At 37.0% G+C, this 17,592-nt stretch overlaps 1 long non-coding RNA gene across 1 annotated transcript; it reads right to left on the reverse strand.

The window, feature by feature from the left end:
- Positions 1 to 1,640: 1,640 nt before the first annotated feature.
- Positions 1,641 to 12,813, reverse strand: LOC142166373 (uncharacterized). The gene is made up of 2 exons (XR_012696765.1): positions 12,233 to 12,813; positions 1,641 to 1,926 (listed from the first exon to the last, which is right to left on the reverse strand). It is a non-coding gene; the product is annotated as an uncharacterized LOC142166373 (long non-coding RNA).
- Positions 12,814 to 17,592: the final 4,779 nt, after the last annotated feature.

Here is a 17,592-nt window from a genome sequence, read left to right on the forward strand (position 1 = left end):
CCTGCTGATGCGAGCTGCTGGAAGCTCGAGGGCAATATCTGGCAATGTGACTCACATCGCCGCAAGTATAACAAGCCCTCGGATGCTGAGAATAACGAAGTGGTGGTGCACTGATAGGTGCTGATGGTGAACTGAAGAGCTGCTGGTCAGAATGCTGCGGCTGAGAACCGCGACCACCTGGTGTACCATGAGAAGCCTGGAGAGCTGACTGAAAGGGACTCGAAGGATGGCCTCTACCATAAGAATCCCTACCTCCAGATGAGATACCACTGAATCTACCAGAATGACGGGGCCTCTTATCAGACCCATGACCACCTCCCTGAGAAAGTGCCATCTCTATCCGGCGGGCACCATCTGCCGCCTCCTGAAATGAAATCTCACTACCGGCACTCATGGCCATCTGAACACGGATCGGCTGAACTAACCCATCAACAAACCTCCGCACCCTCTCTCTCTCGGTGGGGAGTATCACAATGGCATGGCGTGCAAGATCAATAAACTGTGTCTCATACTGGGTAACTGACATCGAACCCTGCTGGAGACGCTCAAACTGCCTGCGAAGGGCATCCCGCTGAGTAACTGGGAGAAACTTCCCCAGAAATAACTCTGAAAACTGATCCCAGGTCAATGATGGCGACCCTGCTGGCCTGGCTAAACAGAAATCTCTCCACCAAGTCTTGGCGGATCCTGCTAGGCGAAAAGTGGCGAAGTCGACCCCATTGGTCTCTAAAATACCCATAGTCCGAAGAACCTCATGACAGTTGCATATGAAATTCTGGGCATCCTCTGAAGGTGTGCCACTATATGTGGTAGTGAAGAGCCTGGTGTACCGATCTAGCCTCTATAGAGCATCCGCGGACATAGCCGCACCATCACTGGACTGAGCCGCAATACCTGGCTGGGCTACCACAGCTGGCTGAACTGCCACGGCTGGCTGAACTGCTGGAACCTGAGCCTGAGGAGCTACCGGCTCTGGAGTACGAGTATCGTGAGTCAGAACTCCTCCCCCAGCCTGAGATGTGGCTGGAGCTACGGGAAGCAAACCCGCTCTAGAAATGCCCTCCATAAAGCCTACCAGTCGGACCAAAGCGTCCTGAAGCACTGGAGTGGCTATGAAACCCTCTGGGACCTGAGCTGGGCCCACTAGAATAGCTGGGGCCGGAACCTCATCCTCGAAATCGACCTGAGGCTCCGTCGCTGGAAATTCTGCTCGGGGCTGAGCTCTGCCCCGGCCTCGGCCTCGCCTTCTGCCGCTAATATGGGCTGTTGCTGGGAGCTCAAGCTGTTACGCGGTAGAAGAAGAAGCACGTGTCCTCGCCATCTACAAAAGAACAGAGTGGAACGACAATCAGTACTTGAGAAACAGAATCGCACGACAAGAATGAACAAGGTGAAGTCTTCCTAACTCAGTAGCCTCTACGGGATAAATACAGACGTCTCCGTACCGATCTCTCAGACTCTACTAAGCTTGTCCATGAGTTGTGAAACCTGAGTAACCTAGTGCTCTGATACCAACTTGTCACGACCCGAATTTCCCACCATCGGGTGTCGTGATGGCGCCTACTATCGGGGCTAGGCAAGCCAAATATTTAAAACATCTTTCCTACTTTCTTTCAAACAATATAATAAACGAGACAAAATTTAAGCGAAAGACTTTAAATCTAAAGCAACTGAAAACCAAAAGTGCGGAAGTTGAATACACATCACTATCCAAGGTCTGGTGTAACTAGCTCACGGACTACTACAGAATACTACAAACAATGTCTGAAAGGAAATACATCATGTTTGTCTGATACAAGATGAACAAACGAAAAACATGGAAAGGGAATTTGGTCTGCGAATGCCAGCTAGGCTACCTCGAGAGTCCTTGGACTGAAGATAGCTCCTAGAAGTCCTACTGCTGCGGTCCGTAAGCTTCTCCCTGATCTGTGCACCAAAAATGCATAGAGTGTAGCATCAGCACAACCGACCCCATGTGCTGGTAAGTGTCTGGCCTAACCCCGGCGAAGTAGTGACGAGGCTAGACAGTACCTACCACAATTAACCTGTACAGATATATATACAACAAGTGCAAGAAAACAATAACAAGATAATACGAAGTAAAACTGGGAGGGGACATGCTATCGGGGAGTAACAGATAAAAATGAAATATCGAAAATAAGCAGAAGAGACTCCGGTTCCCATGATGTATATATATATAAGTGGACGGCGTGCCACACGATCCCATGATATCATATATAAGTGGACGGCGTGCCACACGATCCCATAATATCATATATAAGTGGACGGCGTGCCACACGATCCCATAATATCATATATAAGTGGACAACGTGCCACACGATCCCATAATATCATATATATAAGTGGACGGCGTGCCACACGATCCCATAATATCATATATAAATGAATGACGTGCCACATGATCCCAATTCATCTTTATCACAGTGCACAATATGTCACCGACAACAGAGGCCAATAACCAAGAGGACGGTGTGCCACACGATCCCATAATATCATATATAAGTGGATGACGTGCCACACGATCCCATAATATAGTTCATAATATTTGACTTCATATAGTAGATCCCTTCGGGGAGAATAACAACTCAATACCTTTAACCCGGCAAAGGGGAATATATATATCAGTCTACACATCCCGGCAAGGGAGTATTCACAACACATTCTCCTTTTTAAATCCATTCTTCCTCAACTAACACATTCATGTTCGAGCTAACACTCCAAAAGTACACCAATCACAATTTTACCTCAACCGTTCACATTATATGAAACTCATCAAATAAACAAAGAGTTTGTGTCACATTATTCGAATTTAAAGAAATCAAGACTCACGGTCATGCTAGACTCCGGTGCATAGATAACCGTCACCATGCCTATGCATCGTACTCCACATTAGCAAGTAGCAAATATCATCCTAATCCTATTCCCTCAAGCCAAAGTTAGAACAAACACTTACCTCGAATGCTCCAAACTAAACTCACGCTTCTAGTATAGCTTTACCTCTAGATTCCACCACCAATCCGCTCGAATCTAGTCATAAGTTACTTAATCACATTAATAATTACTAAATGAATCATCCCCAATGCATGAAAATAGATTTTTCAAGGTTTTTCCCAAAAAGGTCAAAAATACCCCGGACCCATGTGGTCGAAACTCGAGGTTCGGAAAAAAACCCGGTTACCCATTCCCCCATGAATCCCAATATATGATTTGTTTTTAAATCGGACCCCAAATTGAGGTCCAACTTCTCAATTTGTAGAAAACCTAGGTTCTACCCAAAACACCCAATTTTCACCATGAAAATCTTTGATTTGAAGTTGAAATTATGTTAAAAGATATTAAGGAATAAAGAAATTAAGTTAGAAATCACTTATCAATCGTTTTGAAGAAGAAAAGTTGTTTGGAAAATCGCCTCTTAGGTTTTGGGTTTTTGAAAAGTGGAAAAATGACTAAAAATCCCGAATTTATACATTTTTCTGGGGGCTGGCGCGGACCGCACAGAAATGCACCGCGGCCGCGCCTAGGGAGGGGAGAAGTGGGCTCTCTCTGAACCCACCCAGCGCGGACCGCACTGTTTTGGTGCGCGGCCGCGCTGGTTGACCTGAAACCCTAGCCCTCAGACTCAGCCACGCGGACCGCACAGAAAGGCATCGCGGCTGCGCGGACCGCGCGGAAATGACCCCGGCCGCGCTGGTGTCTGCAACACCTGAACCTGCATTTTCTTAAGTCCAAGACCTCCCGGGCCCCATTCAAAACTCACACGAGCCCTCGGGGCTCCAAACCAAACATGCACACAACCTTAAAAACATCTTACGGACTTACTCGTGCGATCAAATCGCCAAAATAACATCATATACATATGATCAAGCCTCAAACACATGATTTTCTTTCTTCAACTTTCATAACTCAAATTCTCCATTTTTTGTCCGAAACACGTCATATAACGTCCGTTTTTAGCCAAACTTTACAGATAGTGCTTAACACATATTTAAGAGTTGTACCGGGCGTCGGAACCAAAATACGAGCCCGATACCTATATTTTCTAACCCCTTTTTCATTTCAAATTTTCATATCAAATTTCAGAAAAACAATTTCTTTCAAAAATTCATTTCTCGGGCTTGGGACCTCAGAATTTGATTCCGGGCACACGCCCAAGTCCCATATTTTTCTACGGACCCTCCGGGACCGTCGAATCACAGGTCCGGGTCCGTTTACCCAAAATGTTGACCGAAGTCAACATTATGCATATTAATACCAAAATTCATCAAATGTTTCACATAATTCACATATTCTAACATAAAAACTTTCCGGCTACGCGCCCGAACTGTGCACACCAATCGAGGCAACTAAAAGCGAGATTTTCAAGGCCTCGAAAGCGCGGAACAAGGAAGAAATACGGTGATGACCCTTCGGGTCGTCACAAAGGGATAGAAAGTGTCTTGTGACCACGACACACTTAGAAAACAGACATGTTCGTCAATGCTGTGATTGGAAAAAAGATACTATGTTTGGCGTTCTCGAGGTTGGGAGACCCTTTTTCTGCTACCCAAATATTTTACACCTTTTGTCACCCCTTTGAGCCTGTGTTATTTTTTTTGACCACCCTCTTTGGAATCAACTTTAGAGTCAAAAGTCGAAAAGTGAATAAAGAAGAAGAAGAGAATTGTCAAAGGTCCATGCCCTCAAAAAATAGAAACTGGGGAAACTTGTTTTGAAAACAAAAAGGAAAAAAAGATAGAAAAAAAATAGGAAGAAAGATGAAAAAAATAGTTACGTTAGATGTTTGAACTACGTTCGACCTGATTCATTTAAAAAAGGATACGTAGGCAGCCTCACGGTTCAGTCCAACCAAATAAGAGAATCAAGAAAAAAAATTCCAAAAAAAATCCCCAATGGCTGAAACTGTGGCAGAGATTTTATTTTTCTTTTGAAAGAGTCGATTCCAAGAGTTGTAAGTCCACAACCCCCTTTACTTTGAGTCTATTTTGAGCCTTCATGAAGTCCTTTTTTCTAGCCCTATCCAAAATCCTTCCAAATAAAGACCTCCCGATATGCCTTCAAGAATTCTTAGAGAAGCATGCAATAAGCAATGGTTGTCACACGACATAGAACACTGTCAAGTTGCTCACAAAAGAAAGAGAAAAAGAAATAGAAGAAATGAGAGAGTCTTACTAGTGAAAACCCTCACAGGCACTATAAGGCGATGGTAAGCAGTGATGAATAAATGAGAGAGACTTGTCGGTGAAAAGCCCTCAGGGCACCACTAGTCAAATGTGAGTCGTGCAGCTGATGCAAAGAATTGGCACAAGCAAGCCTGACTTCGAAGGTCATAGGAATGGTAAAAGGAAAGATTAGGTCAATTTGATAGATCGGTCGTTGAGTCCAAAATGCATGTCATGATCATTAAGGCTAGTTATTGAAAAAAAACTCTTCCGTCTTGTCCTTCCGACAAGGGCATTTCTTGTTATTACTTGTTTCTTTGCATCATTGTGTCCTTCACCTCGAGTCAGTCCTTGTCAAAACAAGCAAGAAAAGATTTCAAAATCTGCTACTAGCTTTTCAGTTGCACAAAGTAAATTTGGTCAGTACACTCAGTTGTTACAGTCAACATGCCTTGAAGATTCATGCAAAGGCTTCCCCAAAAGACTTTTGTCAGCCTACTTGGCGCAAGCAAAGATACTGGTGATTTTCTCTGACAGACAAATTGCTCAAAAAGCAAGAAATCATTCAAGATATCATAAAAGGTCACCTAAGCAAAGATCTCCCGTTGGAATAAGGCTGATTGAACCACAAATACAAATGGTCATGGGTGTGAAACAATCAGGGTTAATGCAGAGTAAAAGTTTCCTGCGACTGACTCAAGCTGATTGAGCATAAAGCCAAGCTGCTCAAAACTCAAGGCCACAAACCGACTACCATTTTCAAAACTGACAAATTTTTCTTTGTGTGAAACAGGAACAAAGTAGTGCAAGGAAAGTGGTTCAAAAAAAAAAAAAAAGAAACAGAAAAAAAGAGAAGAGCCGACAAAGGGAAGTTTCTCAAATCTTTGCCTTGCTATTGTGCATAAAATCTTGCCATTGATCTTTATATTTTTCCTCTTAGGATAAAAGTCCTAGTCTGATGGATTTTCCTCCCAATAGAAATCTTAGTCTGATGAATCTTTCTCCTAAGATAACAAAAATGGACCTAGTCTGATGAACCTTCTCATAGGATCAAAATCTTAGTCCGATGAATCTTTCTCCTAAGATAGAAGACCTAGTTCGATGAATCTTTCTCCTAAGATAGAAGACAAGTCCGATGAATCTTTCTCCTAAGATAGAAGACCTAGTCTGATGAATTTTCTCCTAGGATAGAAATCTTAGTCTGATAGATCTTTCTCCTAACATAACAAAAAAAGGGACATAGTCTGATGAATTTTCTCCTAGGATCAAAATCTTGGTCTGATGAATCTTTCTCCTAAGAAAGAAGACCTAGTCTAATGAACTTTCTCCTAGGATAAAAATCTTAGTCTGATGAATCTTTCTCCTAAGATACCAAAAAAAGGACCTAGTCTGATGAACTTTCTCATAGGATCAAATCTTAGTCTGATGAATTTTTCTCCTAAGATAGAAAACCTAGTCCGATGAATCTTTCTCCTAGGATAAACATCTTAGTCTAATGGATTTTTATCCTAAGAAATAAGACCTAGTCTGATGAACTTTCTCCTAGGATAAACGTCTTAGTCTGATGAATTTTCTCCTAATATAGAAAACCTAGTCTGATGAACTTTCTCCTAGGATAAACGTCTTAGTCTAATGAATTTTTCTCCTAATATAAGAAAACCTAGTCTGATGAACTTTCTCCTAGGATCAAAATTTTAGTCTGATGAATCTTTCTCCTAAGATAGGAAACCTAGTCTGATGAATTTTCTCCTAGGATAGAAATCTTAATCTGATGAATCTTTCTCCTAAGATAGAAAACCTAGTCTGACGAATTTTCTCCTAGGATAATTTGAAAAAGAAAAAAAAGATGTCTCCATTTAAAAAAAAAAGGCGTTGGGGAAATTTCTTTAAAAAGAATGATTTTCTCAAAAGAAAAAAAATGAATGATGATTTTTCTAAATAAAAATAAATCCTTCTTGGTTCATTTTAGCATAAGTACACAATTCAGTAGTCTCACTTTTTCAACATTGGGTCTCACTCCCTAGCTAATGCCAACATAACTTGGTAATCTTTTCCAACATATGATCTCCACTCCCTAGTTGATTTTATTTTAGACATAGAGTCTCCACTCCCTAGTCAATTTTCCAACATAAGGTCTCCACTCCCTAGTTGATTTTATTTTAGACATAGTGTCTCCCGTCCCTACTCGCTTTTCCAACATAAGGTTTCCACTTCCTAGTTGATTTTATTTTAGGCATAGGGTCTCAATTCCCTAGTCTGCTTTTCCAACATAGGGTCTCCACTCCCTAGTTAATTTTATTTTAGACATAGGGTCTCCACTCCCTAGTCGCTTTTCCAACATAGGATCTCCACTCCCTAGTTGATTTTATTATAAATATAAGGCTCCACTCCCTAATCTCTTTTTCCCAAAGATATAGAATCCTGATTTTATTGCTTTCAATAAAGAAGTAGTTTAGATTTTTGTTACAATAACTCACGAAATTTTTCTAGTGAAAACTGGGGTAGAAAAATTTCGTTTGTTTGTTTATTTTGGTGCTTGAGCAGGTTTTTACCTTGAGGCATAAGTTTCGAGGCGACCAAAAGAAGAAGTCTCGATTTAAATAAAAGAAAAGAAAAACAAGGAAAAGAAGTGAATCCAAAATGTAGAAGCGGAGAAAAGATGTGGACTACTCAAGACATACTTGAAGTCACAAGCTCTGCATGTCTCGCCTTGATCCGAGAAGTTGAAAAAGGAAAGAACCAGCACCTACAGCTAATAAGCATCAAGATTCAGATCAGAGTCCACATGAAGAACCAACCAAGACTCAAGATCAAGCTTCAGAAGATTCATAGATAGGAATCGTGTAACTCGTAGCTGATAGGCTTAGTTAGTCTTTTTCATTTTTGATTTTGATGTAATAACGAGACCGCGGACCGGAACCTCGACGGCACCTCGCTTGGCTCTCAACATCGGTACTCCATCACCTCATTCACTTCTGAACTATACGTGGCCTGATTCCTTTATAGCCAAGGATATGTAGGCAGCTCAGATATCAGGGCTCGGTCACATTCTCCTTTCTTTTAGTTTTTGGTCTCTCCAAATAAGGGTCGGGTCAAAAAACCTGTCTCGTCGTTCTTTGTCTCAAAACTCTTTGTGTTTCCAGTCAAAGAGGGGCAGCTGTAGACATTTGATTTTTGATCCTCCCTAAGATTTTTTATATTTTAGCATGTAAATATTTAATTTAGGCCTAATATCGCTATTTCAATTAATTTTGACTCTTTTACTTTATTTTATTACAAGAAAAATGAAAATTACAAAACATAGTTTCATTAATATTTTGTAGTCATTTTTAATCTTGAAAAATACCAAAAAAATAGTTTATTTTACGGTCAATCTTATTTTAATAGTTATTTTACTTAAGTAGGATTAATTAATAAATGAGATCATATTTTTAGTTTCGTTCGCGGGGAAAGAATAAATTTGGGCTCAAATGACCCATTTTTAGGCCTGATTTTCGGACCTAGCCCATAATTCCCTATCCCATAATTCCCAAGCCCAATACCCCTAAAACCCTAGACTTAGACTATAAAAGGACCTACATCCTAATGACCTAAGACCTAGACACAACCCCAAAAGATCAACCGCAATACACTCCATGGAAATGAGCTGAAAATGCACAAGGACACAGTTGTTAGGATCAGCTAGCCGTCTTTGAAAACTTTCTTCTCCAATAAATCCTACACGACTGCCATTTTCAGTGACGTTTTTCATAAGAAGATAGAAGCAATTAACATCCCATAGTAACTGCCCAAAATAATGATGTTGTCGGCCCATCCATACGTTGCACAAGATTTCTCAAAGGTTTAGACCGAGAAAATCCAAGTTCATTTAGCAATTCACCCACTTAATTGCAAATCTTGATGTCAAGTTTTATTCCAACTAGTACTAATCAATCACTGACCACTCTTTATATAAACTAGCGAGACATTTCTGTTGAGGGAAAAGAGGGACTCGAGCTCGCATAAAACACCACATCTGATTTGTGTACCAAGCTGAATTGATCATCCAAAACTTGGCGTTAATCCACGATGGCTGATATCATGTCCGAGTACATCAACAGATGCGACACGGAGGATAATAATAGAGGCGTTTGAGGAAGTGGGAGTCCGAGTCCGAGTATTCCGAGTTCTGATCGTGGTTCTATGTCGCCTCGGATCCTTGTTGTTGTTTTTCTCGTTCAGTTTTCACACTCAAAGTTTGTAGTCAACTTGCTTCATTTTGCTATTCAAGGAAAATTGCTATTTCAGATTTGGTTATTTATGTCTGTGCTTGAGTTTTTACAAAATTAAAGTTGCCGGTTCGAGTTATGCCGTTAAGTTTGTGTTGGAATTCTGAATCGGAGTGTGCTTGGGTTTGTCAGTTCGTGGTAGTTCTGCTTCGAGTTCAAGGGTTACGTTCAGCTCATATCTAATTCACATCGAAAAGGTTATCGGTCTCATTGAGGTTCAACTCTTCAATCCTCTACTCATTTTATTCTAGCTGAATGTTAATCATTTGTTTGGTGATTTTGTTCTATTATTTGTTTGGTTATTGTCTCCGTTTTTGCGTTTGGTCATGTAGTTATCTACTCGCATGTTATTCGAATTGGTTATAGCTGAACATGATTTTGTCACAGTATAGAAATTGGGTTGCTATTCTTCAACTGAACTACATCAAATTAGATTAAAGGGGCTCGGGTGTGCATTTCTTGTGACCCTACCATAATTTGGAATAATAATAATAATAAGATAAATATACTAAAATCCGGATGTATATTTCATGTGACCCGATTCTAATTTCCAACAAGGTTAAATAGAAAGTGTCGTGAACCACGAGTGCATTTTATATAGCGTGGCTTATGATGTGTTTTAAATAACCTTGAATTTTCCCGAAATATTAAAAGCGGCTAAAAGCTAAAAATGCACCATAGGTTTAAAATATGTCATAAATCAGATAATAGGCTAATTTTAATAGTTTAAGTGATCGTGCTAGAACCGCAGAACCCGGAAATGCCTAACACCTTCTTCCGGGTTAACAGAATTCCTTACTTAGAATTTCTGGTTTGCAAACTTATAAAGTAAAGTCGAAATTTCCTCGATTTGAGATTTTAAAATAAACCGATGACTTGAGACACCAAATCAACTATCCCAAGTGGCGACTCTGAAGAAATATAAAATAATTCCATTTCAAATAATATCACTTTAATTGGAAAAACTCCCCATATACCTTTCAGGTGGTAAAAAAGGAGGTGTGACAACTATTGTGTTCATGGGCCTGGTGAACTTGATTTTAGTTCCAATTTACTAATGTTGCCAACAAAACTAGTTATGCATAAATTTATGTAGCCTATCTATTCAAATCCAACTTCTTTTTTATTGCTTAAAAAAAAGTCTACCTCTATTAAGTATTACCACATCATCTAATGCTAACTTAAACAAGAATAAAAAAATAATTAAAATTACACATCTCTAATGACCAATTTCAATTAAATAAGGCAAAACTAACACATTCTTCATGCCAACTCTCTAAACTTCAAATTACTTCATTTGACTAAACATTGACTTTTTCTCTTTTTAGCTTCAAACATCCAATGAATTTAAAGAAATAGAAATAACTCTATATAGCAATACATTAATAATAAGAGTGAAGTAGTAAATCTTTATCAAGTCTTTCCATGCTCAGCATATTTACAACCCAAGAGAGATAAAACAATGCCTTTAAAACTTTAAAATGACCACATTTGTTTAATATTAGAACTTAACAAGATAAACAACCATATTCTCATGCTTTTTATCACAAGTTACATTGTAAAGCTTAAGATAAATACCTAATTTGCAGAATTCCAGAATGCAGCAACAGAGAAAATGAAACTCGGCAGCAAATGACCGTAGAAAACAGCAATAAACAACAGCAAATCAACAATTTTTGACCCGAGAAACAATCCAGGAAAAACCCTTAACTTAGTAACTTTAAAAGAAGAAGGATCCCAGCAATAAACTTCAACACTCTTAGGCTTTTGAAAGGTCTTGCAAACAGAGAACCCACTCACAAAAAGATCAACACTTTCAGCTTACTACTCATTGTTCAGGTACTATTTTTACTCTTAAAGTTGTGTTCTTTTGTGTGTAAAAGATGTCTAGCCAGATCCCTCCCCCCTCCTCTTTTTTTTTTTGTTGTCAAAATGAGCTCTTAAGTAGAAAATAAAAGCACATTTTGGACAGATTTTGGTTTACCAAAAAGTCTGTCCAAAAGGACTAACTTTTGCTACCAAATACCTGCCCAAAAGACATATTTTGTGGGCTAAAAGTCTGTTCAAGGACTATCCAAATGGGAAAGGACAGTCCTTCAACAAACTGTGGCAGAAGCATAGGGTAAAAAGGGTACTATCATCCACTCTAACACTAAAAGTAAGCTACTAAAGTACCCTAATACATGATTGAACTAACTAATCTTCAACTTTTAACCAAATAACAGTACCACTCTATATTTTCAAACCAAAACATAAGCAACCATATAACTAGACTGAAGTGTTCAACCAAACAGACAAACATCAGTTGCTAAGTAGCAACTAGATTATCAATACTTCAACACAATTCAAAAAGTAATCAGAAACCAAACGACCCATTTGAAAACATAAACTCATTTACAACAATGGTAACAACCTAACAAGGAATTTGGTTGACCCGATCAGAACGTCAAACTAATTAAATTCGTAATAACTAATACAAACAGATAATCGAGATCAAACAAACAACAATTAACCGATATTAACTAAAACTTTAAACAACGAGAATCGATTCGAGCCAGTGTTCTGTTGAAACTAAACTAGAACAACTATCCTAATTTAACTAAATCAAAAGCATGAATAACATGATTAGGAAAAAACATAGACATAGAACACAAATTAAAACCTAAACCTAATCGTTAAAGAAAACAGAAACTACAACTAACAAAATTTAACTTAAATAAGAAACTACAATCAAATATATTAAACAACAAATCAGAAACACATAGGAGAAGATTAGTGTTTTACCTAAGTGCTTAGGCTTCGAACCAGTAGTACAACACAACTAGGCGGCGAATCGACTTTCCACGCCTCTTTTTCTCAACGACAAATGCCGAAAAATATAAACTCTGGCGAACCAAGTTTGAGTCCAGCAATGTGTCAAAGAGAAAGAGAGACTAAGGGTTGTGTTTATGCTAGACGGAGACTCAGCGGCGGTAGTAAGGTGACGGCGAGGTGGCTGGCGGAAACTCGCCGGATTTTGGAGGGGTTTGAAGGTTTTGGGGCGTGGAATGGAGAAGGGGAGAGTGAGATGAGCTCGATGGTATGGTTTTTATGGGGTTGGGAGGTGGTATATGGGGGCTAGGGTTTTTTCGGATTTTAGTAGATTTATGGAGATTGGTGGAGATTTTGAGGATATGAGTGGTACAGGTAGAAAGAAGAGGAAGAGGGGAGGAGATGGTGAAATTTTGGGGTTGATTGGGGGTTGGCTGCCGCCGGTGGCGAACTTCGTCGGGCGGCGCTGGGCAGCGACGGCGGGGCTGGCAGAGAGATGAGAAAGGGATGAGAGAGTGAGGAGAGGGGAAGAAGAAAGGGAAATAAGGCAAAATGGGGGCAAAATTTGGCCAAACTAGGCTTTAAATACCTAGGGTGGGAGATTAATTAGGGCCGTTGGATCAAGTGATGATGAGTGGCTAAGATTAAATCTTGCCTCATTTATCAAAACGACATCGTTTTGGACGTCTCTCGGACCACAAGGTCTGGACCGGGTCTGGGTCGCCGAATTAATCCAATTTTGGGCCAATTTCATTTTTTTTAAAATGGAAAGCCCAGTCCCTTAACCCCCCTAACAAATTAATTAAACTAAAAGTCTAATTCTAAAATCTCCAAACACACACAAAATAATTGTTCAAAACTATAATGTAAAAGAAATAACAAAAATTAGGCATTTACATTAATAAAGCTCAATCTCATATTAACTAAGTAAATATATACAAAGATAAATGTACCAAATTGTTAATTTACTCAAACTAATTGCAATACAGTTAGACCTCTCTTTAACAACTCCATATATAACAACACTTTACTATAAAAGTCAAGCTTTTTCGGAACTAATTTTTATATTATCTTATAATATATGTTCTCTATAACAATATTTCGCTATGACATCCAAAAATATTTAGAACAAATGAGGCTGTTATAGAAAAGTTTGATCGTATATATTTTCAAACAAACATTAAAGGTGTGTATTGGAGCGATCAATTTGTTGGGCCCGTGCTAGCCTATTTAGTAATGCTACTAAGTAGAACAATAAAACACCAATTACTAATAGTAAGTCTTTTTAGTTTAAACATATCACTTTGACACACTTTTACTGGTGAAATCCAGCAGGCAGCAGCTTATGTTAATTACCTTGGTAATTCTCAATGGGTGAAATCTCTATTTAACATGTAAATGTTAATCTAATATTACTTCAAACAAATGTCTAACAATTACTGACTAATTTATGCAGACTATCAATCTACTGCGACTAGGGGTGCACATAGGTCGGGTTGGTTCGGATTTTATAATTACCAAACCAAACCAATTGTGTCGGATTATTAAATCTAAAGACCAAACCAAACCAATAAAACTCGGGTTTTTCGCTCTTGGTTTTTCTCGGGTTATTCGAGTTTTTTCGAGTTTTCTTTTCCGGGTAAAATCTTTGTAGAACAAAACATATAAATTATGCTTAAAATATTTCTTTAATCCTAATAAGATACAACTATATAAAGTATTTTCCAAGAAAATAATACAAAATATGAGATATGTCATGGCATTATCCTAAAATATTCAATAATAAAGACAATAAAATTATGTAACATAAATATTGCTAATTAAAAAGCCATAATAAAAATAAACATAATCTAAAAGTACTAAGTCATGCTAAAATAAGTAGACTAATAAGGGAGTATTAAATACATAATTAAACGCTAAAGAAAAAAATAAAAAAAGGTTATGTATTTTTATCTAAATTATTGCAAAACAAAAAATAGATATTCAATACATTCCTGTTTGTCGTATTAAATTAAATGTCTTTTGTTAGCATTAGTATTGATTTGACTTTGGTTTGGACTTTTGTTAGCACTATTTAATTTATTAATGTTAATGGCTATAAAACTTATTGAAACATTCAAAAGTTCTAAGTCCAACCTTGAAATAATACCTCAAAAAATAAAATTATGAAATCTTTTAAGAAATATTTATAAATTACATCACAATAAGTATATTTATATATTAAATATATCTAAAATTTCTATATATGTAATGTCGGGTTGGTTTGGTTTCGGTTTGACTTTCTTTAGTTAAAATCAAACCAAACCAATTATGGTCGGGTTTTTTTTCCAACACCAAACCAAATCAAACCAACCCATAGTCAAGTTTTTTTTTTCGGTTTGACTCGGATTATCGGATTGGTATGCTTTGTCGGTTTCCTTTGTACACCCCTAACTGCGACCTTTCTCCTTTAGCTAATTAGAGCCGACAAGTAATCATGAGACCTAACATCGAACGCGAAGCTTAGGTAAAATTTGATATGAAAAATTTACATAAAATCATTTCCAACTAGTTTGAAATTAAAACATTGTTTTTTTTTAAAATGAGATTAGATACTCAATTTTTTTTTTATGAATATATCATGCAATAGTTTTTAGTTGCTGTGACATTTCTGTTTTTCTTCATTTCCTTTGTGGCAAGTACTGTCTAGTCCAGATGCCCTCAAAGTCACTTATGTACTTGGATTCTGTTACAAAATGACAATATTGTCAAACTCATCACACATACTTGAACAGGTCTATAATTTATATATTGGCTAACTTTTCTTATATATTACATTCGTCGAGATTAATTATCTTGAGGGAAGTCAATTATCACAAAAGTACATATAAAAAAACACAAAAAAGTAAAAAAAAAATATTTTTCACATAATAAAAGTAAAGTCATCAGAAAACGAAAAAAAAAACTATACTTTTACTAGTAAAAGGATTGGCACTTTTCTATTAAGCCGTCATGGATATATGTTATACGGTTAGGTAGACCTAATTATTTAAGTTTCAAAACGTGAATGCATAAAGAAGGATGTCCGTACTTAGCTTGGAGACTTGTTATTGAGAAAGACCAGACCAGCCTATATCATGCTATGCTATATTTATTATAATTGCAATTCTAATAATTATTATTATTGTTTCCAATAATTAGAGCCGGCAGGCGGCAGATGATTGAATCCATACTTCTTTTCTCCCTCCAATCTTCTTTAAAAAACTCAGAAAATTGCACATCCAAAGATACGAGATATGATCAAGATTTTGTTCTTCTCCTGAATTCGAATATATTCAGAAGTTTGTTAGACTTTTATTTTCTTAAAGAAATTTTCGAAACAAAAAAACCAAAAACTCAAATTGCAAGACACAAAACGGTGCTTATTTCTGAAATGTTCCGAATTTCTGATCAAAAAGCTTGTGTCACGGGTATATACAGACGACAAATAAAATGCAAAAGTTTCCTAGTAAAAAGCATGTTTTTATGAAGTCAATTTTCTTAAGCCGTATATTATCTAAATCCAGTGAATGGAATACATAATAACCGACATTATCGTCACTGAATAATTATTGTTTCATAAGTGTGTGATTAGTGGGAAACATGAAGTAATTATCTCATAAAAGATTCCTCGTATGTGTTGACAACACACGAGAGATGCTCTAATCACGGGAACACAACAAAACCCGTCAGCCTCAGGCTACAAAGTAGAAGTATCATTTATATCTTTTACGACTAATATGGTGATTAGCAACATGACCTCTCTTATCAAGAATTGATTAGGTAGGCATGCAGGGTTAAAGTGTTTCAGATAAGATAAAAGAAAAATACTCTATATATCCTTAAAAAAAGGATTTCAGGGTATATAGGAAGGTTAACGCGTTGAATTATTCAATTTAAGGGTGTTCATGGATCTTTGGTTCGGTTTTTATCAAAATATAGTTGGTTTGATCTGTTCGGTCCTGAAATTTTGTCGCTGCTTTTAGTTTTTTGTCATATAATATATAAATTCAATTTCTCTTTGTTAATGTTATGATAAATTTTTTGATGAATCAATTATGTTTAGTAAAAATCAAGCAAATTGACAAAGATATAATCTATTAAACTAGTCTTGTGGGAGAATTTTTTTCGTAACATGTATTGATAATCTAACAATAATCTTCAATTAGGTTTTTCAAGCTTAAAATTTTAATCATAGTAAAAAGATCAACACGAAACTCAGTTAATGATATGCTCTTTCATTAAGTTTTTAAAATTACCATAAAACGCATCTCATATAAAAAGATATAAGAGTTTAATAGATCTAGACTTGTGAACATGGAACAATAAAGAGATTGATAAAATATTTCAACAATATTTGATAAGATAGTAATCATACACGTCAAATCAAGAATTATTTTTTTTTTATGAAAATTCAAAAAATAATAATAATAATAAAAAAGAGTCTTTCATTATTTGTCACAAATATATACATGTATATATATATATATCCAAAAGTTTTTATTTCCAAAAAATATATATATATGTCTTTATTTGTTGCAAAAATATTTGTCTTGCCACTATATATTGGTTTTGTTCGATTTTTTCTTGCTCAATACCATATCAAACCAAACCAAATAAGTATTTTTTTAATTGATTTGACTCAATTTTTCAATTTGATTTGAATACCCTTATTTCTCGGTGTAAATTTGAATGTTGATTTCTTAGTGTTTTCTTTACCTATTTTAATTAAATTTACATGCTTAATTTGTCACGATTCAATTCCTAACTTGTCGTGATGGCGCTTATCGATGGTACTAGGCAAACCGACATTTGAAGATACTTCCAATATTTCATAGAAAGATAAATCAATAGTTTTTAAATAAACAGAATTTTTGTAAACAGGGGTTAAACCTAAAATACAAGTGCGGAAAATAGTCTAACATCAGAGTGTCACTAAGTCATGAGCATCTAAACATAGCTAGTCTTAAAAATAAAACGACTATCACAGTCTGAATCCGAATACAATGATAGAAAAGATAATTAAGAAGAAAGACAAGATCTGCGAACGTCAAGCAGCTACCTCATTATGTCCAACGTTCCGCTACGTAATAAATCAATACCTGCCGCGCCCAGTAACTCCTGGATCTGCACACGAAGTGCAGGGTGCAGCGTGAGTACAACCAACTCAGTAAGTAATAATAATAAATAAGGAAAATAGACATGCTTTCCAAATTCGGTAAATCAAGTCAAATCAGTTTGTAAATGTTAAGTTCAAGTAAAGTCGGATAGAGATATCGTTTTAGAGGTTTCCAAAACAGTGATATAAGGCAGTT

The sequence above is a fragment of the Nicotiana tabacum genome, chromosome 11, assembly GCF_000715075.1.
Source record: "Nicotiana tabacum cultivar K326 chromosome 11, ASM71507v2, whole genome shotgun sequence".
Taxonomy (NCBI): domain Eukaryota; kingdom Viridiplantae; phylum Streptophyta; class Magnoliopsida; order Solanales; family Solanaceae; genus Nicotiana; species Nicotiana tabacum.